The sequence below is a fragment of the Bos grunniens genome, chromosome 24, assembly GCF_055505025.1.
Source record: "Bos grunniens cultivar Pamir isolate PY7600 chromosome 24, Bosgru_T2T1.0, whole genome shotgun sequence".
NCBI classification, from domain to species: domain Eukaryota; kingdom Metazoa; phylum Chordata; class Mammalia; order Artiodactyla; family Bovidae; genus Bos; species Bos grunniens.
The window spans coordinates 50,629,560-50,650,602 of NC_141188.1; the positions used below are offsets into that span (position 1 = coordinate 50,629,560).

The following is a 21,043-nucleotide window of genomic DNA, read 5'->3' on the forward strand; positions in this document are numbered from 1 at the left end:
TTTCAATTATCATAAACATTGCTACCAACTGTCTTTACACATATATCTCTCTACATACATTTCTTAAACTTGTCCAATCATCTCCTTAATATAAATTCTAGAAATGGAATTGCTAGATCAATGACATTTCTGTTCTGGTGAATACTGCAAATTGCATTCCAGAAAGATCTAACCAATTACCATTCCCACCAAAATGCATAACTGTCACTTAACCCACAAATATTCCTAAATCTGAAAAATTACAAACCCAGATCTTTTCCACCAAATCCAATGATTTTTATATTCAGATAAGCACATGTTGACAGTAAGCAAGCATAAGAACCTTCATGACAAATTCAGATTCCCCCCGCCCCCTTTAAAATGGCCTATGGAGAGGAACTCATAAAGGATGCAACATCTAACTGGCGAATTATCATGCCACTATAATTTTTTTTTAATTTCTATCCAACACCACGTAAAATCATTCACTGTACCAGGCAATCAACTTTTGTATTAGCTTACGTGGAGGTGGGGCATATCAAGAACCACTGTACAGAGTTTACAACTTCTCTGGATTTAAACTCTGAATTACAATCCTCTGACATGGCAAACAACTCTGGCCTTAATATGAAGAATGGTATAGTGAAGAGGATACCGAAATGCTCGATTGTGATAGAACATGAAGAAACTTAGCAAATACAAAGTAAAAAGTAGTTGATACAGCAAACTCAGCTCTGAGACAACCAACCTAGAGGGGTGGGATGGGGGGTGGGGTGGGAGGGAGGCTCAAGAGAGAAGGGACATATGTATACTTATGGCTGATTCACGCTATTCTATGGCAGAAATACAACACTGTAAAGCAATTATCCTCCTCCAATTAAAAATGTTTTAAAACTGTGGATATTTTTCCATTATAAAAAGAGATGATCAATTGTATTACCCCCTTATGCAGAAAATGTGTCCAGATGTCATCAGCCACAGTTCACAAGGTGACAGAAGAAAATAAAAACAACCCTGGCCTTATGGTTAGATCTGCTCTCCACCACAACCTCAGGGAGACACTGCCATTAGTTTGTATATGAAAATAAAAAGACCAGAGCTCAGCGTTACAGCATACATTCCTTCATTCATCAACAGAGTACCAGTGTCAGATGACAAGCAATTTTCCAAAAGTGACAAATGAAACAAGAAGGAACATTCATTGGTAGGGGAACAAAGTTAATTTCATATGAAGCCTGTAGTTCAAGAATTCAAGTGTCCACAACCAAAATGAATATATAAAATGGGTCATCTAATGAACTTAGTATCTATTCCTGATAATTGTCACACGTACTTCTTGCTTGGAGAATTCCATGGACAGACAAGCCTGGCAGGCTACAGTCCGTGGGGTCACAAAGAGTCGGACACAACTGAGCAACTAATACTTTACTCAAAAATATATATGAGTTATTTACAATATCTCAGTCAGCTGGTGTAACAGGTCAGACAGGCTACACTTGGCCGGTAAAATACTCACCACTGGAATTAACAGAAACTGCACACTTAGGCTGGTAACTAATGACCTATGACCTACATCACAGGGCCAACATACAGCCTCAGAAGGAATTGTTTGTGGTCCTTCAGGCAGTTTCTACTATCCAACATATTTTTTCTATTTTGAGTCTTTTCTATCAACCCATGTGTCTTGTTCTTCATCTGTACACACTTTGAATTTTTAAGAAACACAAGAGTGCCAGTGGAAACTGTCAGGCCGTGGTGTTGGATCTCAGAGATTAAAGAAAGGAAAAAGAGGCGGAATAGTATATAATCTTAGGAAAGAAACTTACCAATTAGTTGTAGAACAACAATGCAACCTAAGAAAAATCTTATCATGTTCTCAAATGCAGAACCAATTTAGATTCCCACATAAAATCAGAAATTTTAAAAAAATTATTCACACTACAGAGGAAAATAATTTATTTTTAAAAACTCAAAATTGCAACTAAGTGCTGTTTATATTTAGCAGAGTCTCAGTAATTTGAACTCAAATAATTTAGAATTTGGGAGTATTCCAATATGAGAAGAGCAGACTTAGGAAAAGAACTGTTTAACTTTCTACAAAAAAAGATATGTTCAGGGCTTCCCTGGTAGTTCCAGCGGTTAAGACTCTGTGCTTCCAAGCCAGGGAGCCTGAGTTCAATCCCTGGTCAGGGAACCAAGATCTCATGTGCCTCTCAGCGTGGTCAAAAAAAAAAGTATATTCAAAGACTTCAGCATATACTTGGAAAGTTGAAAAGTTCTAGAGGGTGATCTAGATGGTGATCATTTGCACACAGTGTAAATGCATTTAATGCCAGTGAAATGTACACCTAAAAATGGTTAAAATGGTGTATTTTGTTAGTTATATTTTACAACAAAAAGAAAAAAGATTCTTTGAGCCCAACATCTAGAAATCTTAACCAGCTACTCTCAAGACTCAGAAACTGGGCTTACATTCTACTTCAATCATTAACCTTCATTTATGTTTCTATAGAAATGACTCTTAATAAATCTGATTGTTTGTACCATATAGGCCTAATTTTGGAAGCTCACTTGAAAAATTGCATCCTGAAATGAGACATGACCCTTTAACTGAACAATGATCCTATTCTCAGGACTTGGAATGGTTCACTGAGATAAGGTTCACTTGGAATGGTTCACTCAGCTTCTATATTGTAAAACTCAATGGGGGGCTCCCCTGGTGGCTCAGTGATAACAGAATCCACCTGCCAATACAGAAGACGCAGGCTGGATCCCGGATCCACGATCATCCCAAAAGCCACGGAGCATCCAAGCCCGTGTACCACAACTACTGAGCCTGTGCCCTTGAGCCCGGGAATGGCAACCACTTAGCCCACTTGCCGCAACTACTGAAGCCCGCGTGCCCTAGAGCCCGCGCTCCACAACAAGAGAAGCCACCCCAGTGAGAAGCCTTCGCACCGCCAACTAGAGAGTAGCCTCTGCTCCCCACAACCAGAGAAAGCCCGCACACAGCAAGGAAGATCCAGTGCAGCCAAAAATAAAATAAAAATTATTTAAAAAAAAAAAATAGAACTTAATCAGGCAGTCTCAAAGTTGGGAATTAGGGGAGCAGAATGTGCCACCCCAAAATACGTCTCTTTGATATAAAGATCATTTTGAGTTGGTTATACTGAGAAACTGCAGAAACAAGAGAAGCTCTGAAAACGAGGTGAGTAAGTGAGTGAAGTCGCTCAGTCATGTCCGACTCTTTGCGACCCCATGAACTGTAGCCTACCAGGCTCCTCCATCCATGGGATTTTCCAGGCTAGAATACTGGAGTGGGTTACCATTTCCTTCTCAAGGAGATCTTCCCGACCCAGGGATTGAACCCAGGTCTCCCACATTGTAGGCAGACGCTTTATCGTTTGAGCCACCAGGGAAGTCAGAAAACGAGGTAAGAGTTACCTTTTTGTAAGGTGAAATTACACTTATAAAGACAATCTTCATTTATGTAAAGGTGTCTCCTATTACCAGGAAGAGAAAAATGACTAAATTTCCAGAAACGCTTACCAATGGAGAAGGCATTTAAATTCAGATTTACCTTTTGGTAATCTGTGCTTTTGGGGTTCCCTGGTGGCTCCAATGGTAAAGAATCCACCTACGATATGGAGACTTGGGTTCAATGCCTGGATTGGGAAGATCCTGTGGAGAAGGGAACAGCTACCCATTCCAGTATTCTAGCCTAGAGAATTCCATGGACAGAGAAGCCTGAGCTTTTCCCGGTAACTTCCTGTAACTGGCCTTCCTCCCTGACTCCCTCAACCAAAAGAAACCTTTCTTTTGTCTTTAGCTAAAGATGAAGCAACAGTTAGAACTGGACATGGAACAGACTGGTTCCAAATAGGAAAAGGAGTACGTCAAGGCTGTATATTGTCACCCTGCTTATTTAACTTAGATGCAGAGTACATCATGAGGAACATTGGGCTGGAAGAAGCACAAGCTGGAATCAAGATTGCGGGAGAAATATCAATCACTTCAGATATGCAGATGACACCACCCTTATGGCAGAAAGTGAAGAGGAACTCAAAAGCCTCTTGATGAAAGTGAAAGTGGAGAGTGAAAAAGTTGGCTTAAAGCTCAACATTCAGAAAACAAAGATCATGGCATCTGGCCCCATCACTTCATGGGAAATAGATGGGGAAACAGTGTCAGACTTTATTTTTTTGGGGGTGGGGAGGGGGCTCCAAAATCACTGCAGATGGTGACTGCAGCCATGAAATTAAAAAATGCTTACTCCTAAGTTATGGAGAAAAGTTATGACCAACCTAGACAGCATGTTGAAAAGCAGAGATATTACTTTGCCGACAAAGGTCTGTCTAGTCAAGGCTATGGTTTTTCCAGTGGTCATGTATGGATGTGAGAGTTGGACTGTGAAGAAAGCTGAGCGCCAAAGAATTGATGCTTTTGAACTGTGGTGTTGGAGAAGACTCTTGAGAGTCCCTTGGACTGCAAGGAGATCCAACCAGTCCATTCTGAAGGAGATCAGCCCTGGGATTTCTTTGGAAGGAATGATGCTAAGGCTGAAACTCCAGTACTTTGGCCACCTCATGCGAAGAGCTGACTCACTGGAAAAGACTCTGATGCTGGGAGAGACTGGGGGCAGGAGGAAAAGGGGACGACAGAGGATGAGATGGCTGGATGGCATCACTGACTCGATGGACGTGTATGTGAGTGAACTCTGGGAGTTGGTGATGGACAGGGAGGCTTGGTGTGCTGCGATTCATGGGATCCCAAAGAGTCGGACATGACTGAGCAACTGAACTGAACTGAACTGAAAGATGATACTTAAGCAGGTGGCTTTGGCCATCTTGGGGAGGTACTAAGTTTCCTTGGGTATCTTCCAGGTACATGTGACATATACATGTTAATAAACTTGTTTGTTTAAAAAAAAGACTTCAGCATATTAATTGTTGATATGCAAATATATCTGCTGATTAGCTTGCAATATGTATAAAGTGAAAGTGTTAGTTGCCCAGTTATGTCCGACTCTTCGTGACCCCATGGTCTGTAGCCCACCAGGCTCCTCTGTCCACAGAATTCTCCAGACAAGAAGACTGGGGTGAATTGTCATTTCCTTCTCCAGGGCATCTTCCCAGTCCAGGGATCAAATCTGGGTCTCCTGCATTGCAGGCAGATTCTTTAGCATCTGAACCATCAAGGAAGCAGTATGTATAAGCCTATATACTATTCTAAGTTCTCTCACCTTGATGATTTCATGTGACTTCTTTTAAAAACTCTGAAAAGTTGACTAAGGAAATAGGACTATCATCATTCTACAAGTGACAGAAACAGAGAAGCTAAGTAACTCAGGTCACAAAATAAGAATGTGTGCTTAGTCGCTCAGTTGTGTTGACTCTTTGTGACCCCATGGACTGCAGCCCACCAGGCTCCTCTGTCCATGGGGAGTCTCCAGCCAAGAATACTGGAGTGGGTTGCCATGCCCTCCTCCAAGGGATCTTCCCAGCCCAGGGATCAAACCCAAGTCTCCTGCACTGCAGGAAGATTCTTTACCATCTGAGTCACCAGGGAAGTCCACGTAATACACTTTCAATATGAATATTTAGCTACATTTTTATTAAGGCAAACCCACATAACATTAACCTAGAATATTACAAGTAACTAATCAGAGTTTCCATATATACCTAAATGAAGTTGTCAGAGATGTATTATCCATTATAAAAATTATATCTGTTATGACTTAAATCATTTAAAAAGTATCTGAATGACAAAGAAGTAGAAGAAAACAGAAAAATTAAGTCTAATAAGGAAAGTGGTAAGATGGATGATAGATCATTTTTGTAATAGCTAGAAATCATAAACTATAGTTTGGTAAGAAAGCTAAAATTTTAAATTACATATTCCCTTCTCACAACTTTCAGTAATTTAGACTGGTTTTATTTTGCTTTTAAGCACACCAATCTCATATATGAATCTCAATGACAAAAGATGATAAACTCATAGTTCAAATCTTTTAATGAAAAGCAGATGGGCAGAAAATTGTGGAGGGGAGATTTATTCATAGATTTCTGACACTGATTTGCTAAACAATTTAAGTAGCTATGAGGTTCATAAAATAAACATGAAAATTTGTAAGTCTTTTTCACTGAAAATTCCACTATAAAATGATGTCAAAATTGACACTTTATATTAACAAGTGTCATTTTCAGCCCACAGCATACATTCTCCAACAGATTGTATGTTTGTCAGTTTAAGACACAACCTAAGTAAAATCAACAAGTAACCATTCAGAAAAGCATAGAAGCACTTCTAAAGACATTTTCCCCCTTACTTTAGCAAAGAAAGAATTACGGAAATCATTCACAAAACTAACAAAACCAGCCCATTCAGTGGTTAAACTGTGGGAACGTTAAGGTTTTAAAAGAGTCTATTCATAGGAAAAAGTCAAAGGATAAAAACTGCATATAAGTTTATTATAGCACTTTTTAATGCACCAAGTAGAACCAAAAAGTATTTATATTCATGTGATTCACGGACAATCCTATATGCTGTCATTCAACTGCCAAAATGAAAGAAACCGTAACTATTAAAATGTCAAAATTTCAGCAACTACCAGCAAGATCATACAGTATTTTTTTTTCTCAAGAAAGCAACAGAAAAAATGACTTAAAAATTCAGATTCCAACCAACGTAGTGAGAAAAGGGAAGAAGGGTACACTTGGAGCAAAACTCATTTTCTCCCTTATTTTAATGCTTTAAACAGAATTAGTTGTCTTCCCCCACTTAAGTTTTTAGTTTAAGGGATCAATCAACCCTGGACAAACTCAAGTGTCTTTTCAAATGATTCTGCATAGAAAAGTATATACATAAAACAAAGGGGGGAACAAAGGTTTTGACTCAAGATGTAAAAACTGAACTTCTTTTGGTTCCTCAACTTGGGAAAATAAGATGCAAAAAATAGTCTCAAATTATTTATTCCCTTACAAAATGGCCAAGTACACTATCTTGGTCACCATTCAATTGAACATATGATGAAAAAAACAGAGTTTAGGAAACGGTTTAGGAGTTATCCCAGGCCCACCTTAATGACAGAGGAGATTGTTTCAACTTGAGAAGCTCTAATAAAATCATACATAAAGTGGGCCAAAGAGAATAAAAATATGAAAGCAGAGACAGGCATCAAAAATTCAAAGAAAAAAAAGTACAGTCACTTAATACTTTCTGTCAGTTAAAAACTTATGACCTAATTTAGTAAAAGTCTCTTTTCGTGTTTCTCAATTAAGGAAACAGAAAAAGAAATTCTGAGAAAGGCTCATTCTGGCAGCTCCCCTTAAACAGAGAAGGCACACTCCACTTGAGGCAAGGTTATCCATCAATATTAATTGTAAATAATATATTACATTCATATTGTAAATAATCGCACTCAAACAAAGTATGTGTTGTTACAAACCTCATTTTCAAAGAGCTTGAAAACCTGAGTATATAAAACAGGGGATTGTTTTCTTGAAGATGAGCATCTGTAAGTTCATGTTGCATCTCTTTAGCCATTATTTGAAGCTCAGACAGTGATCAGTCTATACTTCCAAATGGAGACCATGTAGCATGATACCCAACAGAATTCATCTCTGGAGATACATAAAGCTGGTTTGAATCTGGTCCATGCTAGCTACGGAGAAGGCAATGGCACCCCACTCCAGTACTCTTACCTGGAAAATCCCATGGACGGAGGAGCCTGGTAGGCTGCAGTCCATGGGGTCGCTAAGAGTCAGGCACGACTGAGCGACTTCACTTTCACTTTACACTTTCACACATTGGAGAAGGAAATGGCAACCCACTCCGGTGTTCTTGCCTGGAGAATCCCAGAGACGGTGGAGCCTGATTGGCTGCCGTCTATGGGGTCGCACAGTCTGACACGACTGAAGCGACTTAGCAGCAGCAGCAGCAGCATGCTAGCTACTAGCCATGTAACTTGGGAAAACCTTCCCAAGCCTGTTTTCTGACAGGCAGGGATATTAATAGTACCAACTTCACAGACCTGATGTGAGAACTAGATGAGGAAACCCACCTAAGGCAGTGAGCCCAGCACCTGGCACATAGCACATACTCGATAAGTAACTGCTAAATTAACACTTGTGTTTACATCAGTCCAGTCTCTTAGGAGAATGGACATATTCTTTATAATACAAAGAGGATCCCTGAAAAAAAGAAATCAAGAGAGAGAACCAGAACCTAACAATGTGGAAGAGAAATGAAAGGCATTTATTTAAAAGAAATATAAAAAGTACAACAAACTGATAAAAAAACACTATGCAATGTGGGAAATACATACAATGGTATTATTCATTCTAAAAAGAAAGGAAATTCTGATGTGTGCTAACTACAACATGAATTAACCTTGAAAATATTATGCTAAGCGAAAAAGGTCAGACACAAAAGGATAAATATTAAACAATTCCATTTATACATGGTACCGAGCATAGGCAAATTCACAGACAAAAAGCAGAGTACAGATTACCATGGTCTGGGGAAGTGGGGGAATAGGGAGTTTAATGTGCAGTTTCTGTTTGAGATGATGGAAAGTTCTGGAAATGGAGAGCAGTGATCACTGTAAAACACTGGGAATGTACTTAATGCCACCGTATCATATACTTAAAAATGGCTAAACTGAAAAGAAAAATGGCTAAAATGGTAAGTTTTATGTTATGTAAATGATACCACAATAAACAAACTATGTGAGTAAAACCTTTCTACATTATAGGAGAGTTAATAAATTACAGCTGCTGCTGCTGCTAAGTCACCTCAGTCGTGTCCGACTCTGTGTGACCCCATAGACGGAAGCCCACCAGGCTCCTCCGTTCCTGGGATTCTCCAGGCAAGAAAATAAATTACAGCAGACTAGACTAAATTCCCAAATACCAACATGAAAGCATGCTCGACTCTGGAACACCACACAGCACAAAAAATCTTCACCATGGCCAAGAGTCCTTATGTAATTTGTTTCCTTGCTCACTGCTCTGCCACACTGGCCTTTTTGCTATTCCTCTAACATGCAGAATGCAGTCCTGCCTCAAGTCTGTTACACTTGCTGCTCCTTCTATCTGGTGGAATACTCTTTCCCCAGAAAATGCAGAGCTCCCTGATTTCACTCACATCTGCTTAAATGCTGCTTCCCCAAGACCCTCTGGCTAAAGAAATCTCCCACTGGCATTTGCTCCCATTCGACCACTCTCCATGAGCTTGCTCTGCTTCATTTTTCAGAAATGACTCATTCATTCATTTCTTCACTTGTTCAGTGCCCATCTCTTCCACTAAACTATAAGCTGCATGAGGACAGGAACCTTGTCCCTCACGTTCACTACAAAGTTTCCAGCCCTTAAAAACACTGCCTAACAAATGGGAGGCACACAATAAGAGAGCCCACATGCCGCAACTACTGAGCCGACACACCACAACTAGAGAGTCGGTGCACCACACAAAAGATCCGCACGATGCAATGAGACCCAATGCACCAAATCAACATTTTTTTTAAGTATGGAAAAACATACCAAAATATCACAAGTGGTAATCTCTATGGGATGAGGATACACTATTATTTTCCCTTTTGTTTCTGTATTTTCTAACTTTTATACAATGAAAGATTTATGTGATTTAAAAAAAAAAAAAAGACTGCTTTACCAGCAAATCAACTACTAAGAACTCACTCTAGTTACACAGTTAGTGAAAGTGAAAGTCACTCAGTCATGTCCGACTCTTTGCAACCCCATGGACTATACAGTCCATGGAATTCTCCAGGCCGGAATACTGGAGTGGGTAGCCTTTCCCTTCTCCAGGGGATATTCCCAGCCCAGGGATCAAACCCAGGTCTCCCGCATTGCAGGCAGATTCTTTACCAGCTGAGCCAGAAGGGAAGCCCAAGAATACCAGAATGGGTAGCCTATCCCTTCTCCAGGGGTTCATCCCGACCCAGGAATCGAACCGGGGTCTCCTGCACTGCAGACTGATTCTCTACCATCTGAGCTATCAGGGAAGCCTTGATATACAGTTAGGGATAGCACAAAGATTTGATTTCAATGAAGTTCATCATAGTTTTACATTTAATAAAAAAAAAAATATGAAACAACCAAAACATTCAATTATATAAATTATGGAAATCTTTAAGACAAAACATTCTATAATCACTTAAAATTATGTGATGTGAAAACAATGACATGAGAACACGTGAGTTAAAGAAACAATGTGTGGAATATGGTACAAGCATTTTTAAATGAGAGAACTGACAAGATATTCACCAAAAGTCAAGAACGGTTATTTCGGATTCGTATTATTTTAATCTTTTTTTGCCTTCCTTGAGCTTTCCTGTATATAAAGGTACTAAACATGCATTACTTTGGTACTGAGAAAAAATAAGCTTAGTGATTGTGTGACTGTGCCAAAAGCTGCCTTCTTCCTTATTTGAGCACCATCTAGTGCTCAATATACATAATACAATTTTCATTATGCAATAAAGGTTTCTAAAAAGTAGCCTTTATAAAAAGGACACTGACAAATATTACCATACTCTGTGTTTGGCCTAATTTTTAAAATAGTTGAATGATTAATTCAAAAGAGTCATACGATTTTCAATAAGAAAATAAAACAGTCATAAGAAAATTGGTTAAATCTGTGTTGCTTATTTTCACCCCCTCAAGTATTTTAGAGTAACTCTCAAGACAGAGACCTTGATCTTTTAAATTAATGGGAGAGAAGAGGAAAGTCAGACACTTTATGTGCATTATGGTTTTTCTCCTTCCTACAAATCTACATGGTAGGTAATATCATTGCCATTTTACAGAACCGTCAACAAGTTCGGTGAGATTAAGGGGCTTCCCTATGCTCCCCAGGTGGCTCAACGGTAAAGAATCGTCTGCCAACAACAGGAGGCACAAGGGATTTGGGTTTGATCCCTCAGTTGGGAAAATACCTTGGAGGAGAAAACAGCAACCTGCTCTAGTATTCTTGCCTGGAGAATCCAATGGACAGAGGAGTCTGATGGACTACAGTCCATGGGATCACAAAGAGTCGGACAGGACTGAACACACATGCACACACTCTAAATTCACAAAGCTAATAAGCAGCAGAGCTGAGGTGCAAGACAAAGTCACTCTGACTCCAAAATCTATGCTCCCCCGATCATGTTCTGCTGTTTCTATTCTCTATGCTTTGCCCACTTTTTGGCAAAATGATTCTCATTCTTGGTAAGCATCCAAGGGTCACTACACTGCTCAGCACTGCTCTCAAATCTAGAAAGCTAAGTTCATTCAGTGTTAATGCCCTAATCAAATATCAATTTAAAATAAAAGCTTTTGGCAATCCACTCCAGTATTCTTGCCTGGGAAATCCCATGGAAAGAGAAGCCTAGAAAGCTATACAGTCCATGAGGTCATGAAAGAGTCGGACACGACTTAGCAAGTAAACAAAAACAGTTTTAGAAAGCATCATTTTTTTAGCTGAGACGTAGATATTGGTTTTTAATATGTTTCATATCTTTGTTATTTATACATTACATGAAATACATTTAAGGATTTACTGCAAATCTGTGGATTACAAAGTCAAGAAACAGCCTTTAGACATAGTCCAATTGTGCATGTCTATTTTTAATCAACATCAATTTTTTTTCTTTATTACAATGTGTGAAGTTCAAACTGTGAAGCATCAAATATGAGTATCAAAGTATTCATATTTTAGTCTCCCTTTCCCATCTTTCAACTTTTCTTCATTTTCATGTTCTAATATTCTAAATACTGCGTTGTACTTAGTTAACTTGTTTGTCTCTATCACTAGAGTGCATAAACCAGAAAATGATGCCTTGTGTGTTAGTAAAAGTTTGTTGACTTTTCAATCTACCACTCACTTACCTCAAAGAAAACTCCTTAAAATAATGCCTTCACCAAATCCACTTAACAAGAACCCCCAAGGAATCACAATTCTAATCCTCAGCTTTCCAACAAGTGTACCAAAAATGGGTGACACGTGGACAGATTTTGATCTTTCCAGTCAGTCCTCTGCGGTCAAAGGACCCTCCGAGCTGCCAGGCCACCACATGTGACCAGCCTTATCAGTTTTCAAATAAACAAGAAATACGTGTGGAAGCACTATCAGTGCCCCATAAAGTCTCTTCCTGACCTGTTAACACTTGTTTCTCATGCCCTGCCAACAGGAATTGAATTAATGGAAGTAATTTTACCATCCTTTACTCACAGGATAGAAATCACTTCTACCATACATATAAGGCTATTGCTGTATTATATGTAATAGGAAAACACTGGAAGCAATCCAACTGGTAAAAGTAAATGACTATATGAATTCTGATACGTTCAGCAATCAACAGACACTTTAGTTTCTTCCATTTCTTGGCTATTGTAAATATGCTGCAATGGACATAGGGATTCATGTATCTCATTTTCTTTTTCTTTCGAAAAATACCCAGAAGGGCAATAGCTGGACTGTATGGTAGTTCTATTTTTAATGTTTTGAGGAAACTCCATACTTTTTTCCATAGTGACTTTGTTGTTGTTGTTCAGTTGCTAAGTCATGTCCGACTCTTGCAACCCCACGAACTGCAGCACGCCAGGCCTCCCTGTCCTTCACCATCTCCCAGAGTTTGCTCAAACCCATGTCCATTGAGTCAGTGATGCTATCCTACCATCTCATCCTCTGTGGTCCCCTTCTCTTCCTGCCTTCAATCTTTCCCAGCATCAGGGTCTTTTCCAATGAGTCAACTCTTTGTCTCAGGTGGCCAAAGTATTGGAGTTTCAGCTTCAGCATCAGTCCTTCCAATGAATATTCAGGGGTGATTTCCTTTAGGACTGACAAGTTTGATCTTGCAGTGCAAGGAACTTTCAACAGTCTTCTCCAGCACCACAGTTCGACTTTACCAATTTACATTCCTGCCCACAGTGCACAAGGCTTTCCTTTTCTCCAGATCTTTACCAACACATATTTGTTGTCTTTTTGATTGACTCAATGGACATGAGTTTGAGTAAATTCCGGGAGTTGGTGATGGACAGGGAGGCCTGGCATGCTGTGGTCCATGGAGTCGCAAAGAGTCGGACACGACTTAGCAACTGAATTGAACTGATGATTGCCATTCTGACAGATGTGATATAGTATCTCACTCTGGTTTTCATTTGCATTTCCCTGATGATCAGTGGTACTGAGTATCTTTTCATGTGTCCAATGGCTATTTGTATGCCTTCAGCGGAAAAAGGTGTATCGGCATTATCTCATTTTTTTTTAATCTGGTTGCTTGTTCTTTTTTTTTTAATGTTAAGATGTATGAGTTCTTTTTGGATATTAATCCCTCATCGTATTATTCATTTTGGATATTAATCCCTCATCTGATAGATCATTTGCAAACATCTTCACCCATTCAGTAGACTGCCTTTTCATTTTCTCAGTTGTTTCCATTGCTCTACAAAAGCTTTTTGGTTTGATTGAGTCCCACTAGTCTATTTGTGTTTTTGTTTCCCCTGCCTGAGGAGACATACACAAAAAATACTGCTAACAGCAGTGTCAAAGAGCATATGCTACCCATGTTTTCTTCTAGGAGTTTTATGGTTTCAGGTCTTATGTCAAGTAATCAATCCATTTTATTTTTGTATACTGTGTTAAAGAATGCTCTAATTTTATTCCTTTACATGTAGCTGTCCAATCTTACCAGCACCACTTCCTGAAGAGACTTTCTTTTCCCTACTGTATATTCTTGCCTCCTCTGTTATAGACTAACTGAACATAAGTGCATGGGTTTATTTCTAGGTTCTCAATTCTGTTCCACTGATCTGTGTCTGTTTTTGTGCCAGTAACATGCTATTTTGATCAGTGTAGTTTTGTAGTATAGTTTGAAATTAGAGCATGTGATATCTCCAGTTTTGTTGTTCTTTCTCAAGATATTTTTGGCTCTTTAGTGTCTCGTGCATTTCCATAGAAAATGCCATTGGTATTTTGATAAGGATTGCATTACATCTATAGAATGCATTTGGGAGTGTGGTCTTTTTAACAATATTAATTCCTCCAATCTATGAGCCGGGTATACCTTTCCATTTGTTTGTGTTGTCTTCAATTTCTTCCGTCAATGTCTTATAGTTTTCTGACTATACATCTTTTACCTCCTTGTTTAGACTCACTCCCAAATATTTTTGATGCAATTTTAAATAGGATTATTCTCTTAATTTCTATTTGATAGTTCATTGTTAGTGTACAGAAACACAACAGATTGCTGTATACTAAGTTTGTAACCTGCAACTTTACTGAACTCATTTATTAGTTCTAATAGTTTTTTGGTGGTATCTTTAGAATCTTCTATACGTAGTATCATGTCATCTGTAAAGAATGACAGTTTTACTTCTTCCTTTCCAAATTGGACTCCTTTAATTTCTTTTTCTTGTTATGACTGCTCTGGCTAGGACCTCCAATACTCTGTTGAACAAAATAGTGGACAATAGTGGACAGCTCTGTCTTGTTCCTGATCTTAGAGCATGCTTTGAATTTTTCACCACAGAGCATGATATTAGATGTGGGCCTGTCATATATTGAGGTATGTTCCCTTTATATCTACACTTTGTTGAGGGTTTCTTTTTTTTTTAATCATAAATGGATGTTGAATTTTTGCCAGTTTTTCTGCATCTACCGAAATGATCATATGCTTTGGTCTTCAATATGTTAATATGGTATATTATATTGATTTGTGGATACTGAATCATCCTTGCTTCCCTGGGATGAATCCCAACTGATCATGGTGTCAGTCAGTCAGTTCAGTCGCTCAGTAGTGTCCAACTCTTTGCGACCCCATGAATTGCAGCACGCCTGGCCTCCCTGTTCATCACCAACTCCCAGAGTTCACTCAGACTCACGTCCACCAAGTCGGTGATGGCATCCAGCCATCTCAACCTCTGTGGTCCCCTTCTCCTCCTGCCCCCAATCCCTCCCAGGATCAGAGTCTTTTCCAATGAGTCAACTCTTTGCATGAAGTGACCAAAGTACTGGAGTTTCAGCTTTAGCATCAGTCCTTCCAATGAACACCCAGGACTGATCTCCTTTAGGATGGACTGGTTGGATCTCCTTGCAGTCCAAGGGACTCTCAAGAGTCTTCCCCAACACCACAGTTCAAAAGCATCAATTCTTCAGCACTCAGCCTTCTTCACAGTCCAACTCTCACATCCATACATGACCACAGGAAAAACCATAGCCTTGACTAGACAGACCTTTGTTGGCAAAGTAATGTCTCTGCTTTTCAATATGCTATCTAGGTTGGTCATAACTTTCCTCCCAAGGAGTAAGTATCTTTTAATTTCATGGCTGCAATCACCATCTGCAGTGATTCTGGAGCCCCCAAAAATAAAGTCTGACACTGTTTCCACTGTTTCCCCATCTATTTGCCATGAAGTGATGGGACCAGATGCCATGATCTTAGTTTTCTGAATGTTGAGCTTTAAGCCAACTTTTTCACTCTCCTCTTTCACTTTCATCAAGGATCATGGTGTATGATCCTTTTAATGTATTACTGAATTTAGTTTGCTAATATTTTGTTGATAATTTTTGCATCAGTGGTATTAGCCTGTAATTTTCTTTTTTTGTGTGTGGTCTTTATCTGCTTTTGGTATCTGGGTGACACTGGTCTCACAGAATGAGTTCAAAAGTATTCCTTCCTCTGCAGTTTTTTGGAATAGCTTGAGAAGAGTAGGTGTTATTTCTTCCTTAAATGTTTGGGAGAATTCACCTGTAAAGCCATCTCATCCTGGACTTTTGTTTTTTGGGAGCTTTTTGATTACTGATTCAATTTCATTACTGGTAACCAGTCTGCTCATATGCTTTATTTATTGCTAATTTGGTCTTGGAAGATTGTATATCCTAGGAATTAATCTATTTTTTCTTGAAATCCTATCAAGCAATATGAGACTAGAGATCAGTTGTAAGAAAAAAAACCAACAGAAAACCTCAAAGGTGTAGACAGTAAACAATATGCTACTAAGTAACTACTAGGTAACTGAAGAAATCAAAGAGAAAAAAAAAAAAAACAAAACCTGGAGATAAATGAAAAAAGAAACACAATGATCCAAAATCTATGGGATGCAACAAAAGCAGTTCTAAGAGAGAAGTTTATAGAGATAAAAGCCTATCCCAAAAAACAACAAAAATCTCAAACAATCAAACCTTATGCCTAAATAATTATAAAAAGAAGCAAAACCCAAAGTTAGTAAAAAGAAAAGAAGTAATAAAGATCAGAGCAGAAATAAATGAAACAGAGACTAAAACAGCAGAAAAGATCAATGAAACTAAGAGCTGATTCTTTGAAAAAATAAACAAAACTGATAAACTTTTAGCCAGACTCACCAAGAAAAAGAGGACTCATATAAACCAGAAATGAAAAGGTAATTACAACTGATAGTACAGAAATACAAAGGATTATTAAGAGATTACTATGAACAATTATATACCAATAAAATGGACATATAATGGGCTGGAGAGTTTAGTGAATATTGTTTATCCTCCATACATTTGGAGTCTTCTGTAGTTTTCTTTCTTCTTATAACTGATCTGTAGTCTCATATTGCTTGACACGATTTCAATCTTCTTAAATTTACTAAGACTTATTCTGTGGCCTAGCATGTGATCTATCCTGGAGAACGTTCCATGTGCACTTGAGTGTGTATTCTCATGCTTTTAGATAGAATGTTTATATGTGTGGATGTATGTGTTTATATATATATATATGCATCAATCATCTGGTCTAATTTGTCTTCTGGACCAGGGTTTCCTTACAAATTTTCTGTCTGGATGATCTGTCCACTGATGTAAGTGGGGTGTTAAAAGTCTCCCACTATTACTGTGTTACTGTTAATTTTTCCTTTTATGTTTGTTAACTGCTTTATTTATTTAGGTGTTCTTATATTGGGTACATATATATATATACACACATACACTTACAACTGTTGTATCTTCTTGTTGTATTGATCCTTTGATCATTATGTAATGTCTCTCATTACAGTCTTTGTCTTACAGTCTATTTTGTCTGATATAAGTAGTGTTATCCCTGCTTTCTGTCTCCATTTGAATGGGAAAACTTTTCCATCCTCTCACTTTCAGTCTGTGTCTTTAGATCTGAAATGAGTCTCTTGCAGGCAGCACATAGACGGGTCTCGCTTTTGTATCCATTCCTCCTCCACTTTATGTCTTTTGATTGGAGCATGCGGTCTATTTATAAAGTAACTGTTGATAGCTATGTACTTATTGCCATTTTGTTCATCATTTTCTGGTAGTTTTTGCAGTTTTTGTCCTCTCTTCTAACTGTGGTGTTATGTTTGGATTCCTTTCTCTTTGTGCGTATGTATCTATTATAGATTTTTGGTCTGTGGCTACCATGACGTTTATATGTAACTATACACATATATATAGCTTAGTGTTTGGACATCATATTTTACAACTCTGTTTTATGTATCTCAACTATTTACTGCAGACAAAGATGATTTTACTACCTCTGTCTTTAGCTCTGCATTGTTTTTTATTTCATTGCTATATTTTCCCTAGTGGTTCAGATGGTAAAGGAGCTGCCTGCATTGTAGGAGACCTGGGTTCAATTACTGGGTCAGGAAGATTCCCTGGAGAAGGGAATGGCTCCCCACTCCAGTATTCTTGCTTGGAGAATTCCATGAACTAAGGAGTCTGGCAGACTACAGTTAATGGGGTCACAAACAGACATGATTAAGCAATGAACACTTTCCCTTTTCAACTTTAGTATGAAATCAGTCATATAAATAATTTTAAAACACTTTATTAAGAAAAATAAGCAGTATATTACTTAAAATTTACTCTAGATTTAATCTTGATTTTATTTCACACCTTTGCTTCACAAGGAATTTTAATAAGGTGAAAAGTTGAAAACTATTGAAGAATCTGAACATTTTTCAACCATGCCTGGAAACTGTAACAAAATCTTGCTACCCTGGTGCCAAAAACAGTTTACAGTAAGGAAAGATTAGATTAGTCCTAAAGGACTTACTGCTTCTAAAAAAAACTCGCAGACATCAATTTTTGGCTGACTTGAGGAAAGCACATATGGGATCCAAGGAATTCCAGGAGTGAGCAATCTCAGAAATGTTTGGATTCAGAGTCTTCCCTACAGTTATTCATCTTAGAGTTGAAAAATTCATAAAGTAAGTAATACCATCCCTGACTATCAATGAGGTAGCACCTTCCACCTCAAGGCCTGCTCAATGTTAACATTCTACAGGTCACATACCAAATACTAGCAGAGGAGCTGAGGGCAGGGGAGAGGAAAGAGGAACTTCAAACAAAGTGACAAAAGTATACAAACCATCACGAACAAAGCTTTTCTGGATATTTCGACTAGCTATCCCTCCTCCACCGTAATGTACAGTTTACTCACTTTACAGCTTTTTACTCTAAGATTCCTTTATAAACAAGGATGAATTAAGAAAAAAATGACATGAAGAATAAACGAGAACAGCAAAGGATCTTTGAGAAAAAGCAATAATTAGCAAAACAAACTATAAAGCCATAATAATTCAAACTGCAAGGCACCAGCAAGAGTCAAGAAATAGACAATAATGGCTAACAATTTATTCCCACCACTATTGCTTAGAAGTTCATCCTTTTCCCAAAGCTCTGAAGTGCCAGCTTTGCATAAATCAAGTACACACACACACACACCATCTTCTTCCTCCTTTCCTTCTAAAGAGCACTTTAGCTATTATTAATTTTTTTCTTTCCCATTCAAATTTTGTCTATCTTTAAATAAGAAATAATCCTTATCATCTAGAACTACTTTGGTGCCTCCATATTCTGGGAGAAGAACTTTATCTCCAACTTCCATGCTGACTGGCTGAATCTCTCTACCCTTTCCTTTAGAGCCCAATCCAATAGCTACTATCATTGCCTGCAATACTTTTCCTTGTGGTTTTTTCTGGAAGCATAATGTCTCCTATGGTTACAGTTTCAGCTGCACTTCTTTCAGCTAGGGACAAAACTTCCTAAATGCCTGTCCTACCATGACTCCAGTTGTTGCAGTTCGTACTCTGCTCTCACACTACCACCACAAGGAAAGACCTTGTCGGACACTCTGGACATGTAAACTCAGCTAAGTCTTCTTTAATGTCTTTTGGCAGAGCACAAATGGATTGTAGTACAGTTTACATAAGTGAAAAGAAAATTTATTTTGAATAATAAATAATCTCTTTATATGCTCTTTTTTCCTCTAAGTCTTATTACAACATGAGCAGAGATACTCAATGATAATTTCTTCAGGATTAAGGAAATGATTTCAAAATGTACTGATACTATAGTTCATCTTCAGTTTGACCTCTCTCATCAATCCACAACCACCTTTAATTTTCCAAGGATCTCAAAAGCACTAATATGTAGCTACTTCCCATAATATACAACTAACTCACATTATCACAAAACGTAAACTAAGTCAACCTTGTAGAGTCCAATCCAACTATATCTAAAACTCAGAAATCAAAATGTATTGCCAAAATATATAAACAATTTACAAAAAGCAAATACCAATAATCCTTAACCCTCAAACATATGAAAATAAACATAACCTTGATTGTTAAAGGATAATACATATACATACATTTTACATATATATATATTTAATTCATAGTCAAAAGACTGAGAGATAGCCCTTCCAACTCTAGGGTCAGGGAGAGAAGAAATACAGACTTAGTTGTCATGATGGTACCATTTTCATTACTGAAAATCAGTAGAAGAAAAGAATTGTTTCCCCTTATTAATAATATAATAAAAACTATATTTTACTATAACTTAATTCATGAAAGCAATCCTTTACAGGAGAATTCCAGTTAAGAAATGACCAAATTAAAAATAATACCATTTTGTAATCTCTTATAAGATAGGTGATTGGAACCAAAATCATCAGTGGATTCTAAACCACAACCAAACCTCTCAGTCTTAACATGATAACTGATTAAGACTTCGCATTTTCTGTATCCTAACTGAATACAATATAAGGCACCTAGCATCACTTATGAATTACTTTTACCAAAAATGTTTAACCCAAATTTTATCATCTTTAAATCTGATGTTCAATTTATAGAAAATTCAAATAAAAAAACAAAATATAAGAAGTAGTCAGGTAGATCTAGAAGGCGGAACAGTCTACAGAAAAACTGATCCAGTTTCTTAGAAGAAAAAAAAAATGAATGGCATAGGCACATGGGAAAAGAAAATAGTGGCTGGAGTTGGGAAATATATAGCTCTGTTCGAGATTAAAGACATTCAAGAAATATAACTACCAAATGCAAGGTATACACCTTATTTATTTCCTAATTGTAAAAAACAAACTATAAAACAACTAGGGAAATTTTAAGAAGGACTGGCTAAGTGAAACTATTGTTATTTTGTGTGATATTACTGTTAATTTTGTGATTGTTAAGATGTGAGAATGGTATTATGATTATAAAGAAAACGTCTGTATTTTACTTTACTTTAGAGTACTTTAAAATATAGATGAAGTAAATACGGAAATAATCCAAATGGCTGTTAACTGATGAATAGATAAACAAATGATTGTATATTCATATACATGAATCTTACTCAGGAATAAAAATGAATGAAATATTGATACATGCTACAACATATCATCACAGTCAAAGATTTCAGGGACTAGGCCACAGACATCTTTAGGGGGCCATCATTCAGTCTTTCATAATAAAACTATTAAAAATAAATAAAAATCCTTAAAATCTACATACTGAATAATGGGAATTCAACATTCTAGTCACTCTACATAGTTAAATGTTGGTCAGTTTTTATAATAGTTAAAAAGGAAATACTGGTTTTCACCTGCCAAAATGGCAAAGGCCAAAGAGTCTAAAAATGCATTAAACTGATAAAGGGGTGGGAAAGCAGACCTCCTCATATATTGATGGTAGAAGTATACATTAGTACAACTTCCATGAAGCAGTTTGGTAATATCTACCAAAATTACAAATGCACATACACTCTGATACAGCAATTCTACTTTGAGGAATTTATACTAGAAATT

General features: G+C 37.6%; 1 protein-coding gene across 10 annotated transcripts in view; it reads right to left on the bottom strand.

The window, feature by feature from the left end:
* Window positions 1-21,043, bottom strand: part of DYM (dymeclin) — a 393,514-nt gene that overhangs the window by 347,884 nt on the left and 24,587 nt on the right. The window lies entirely within an intron of this gene.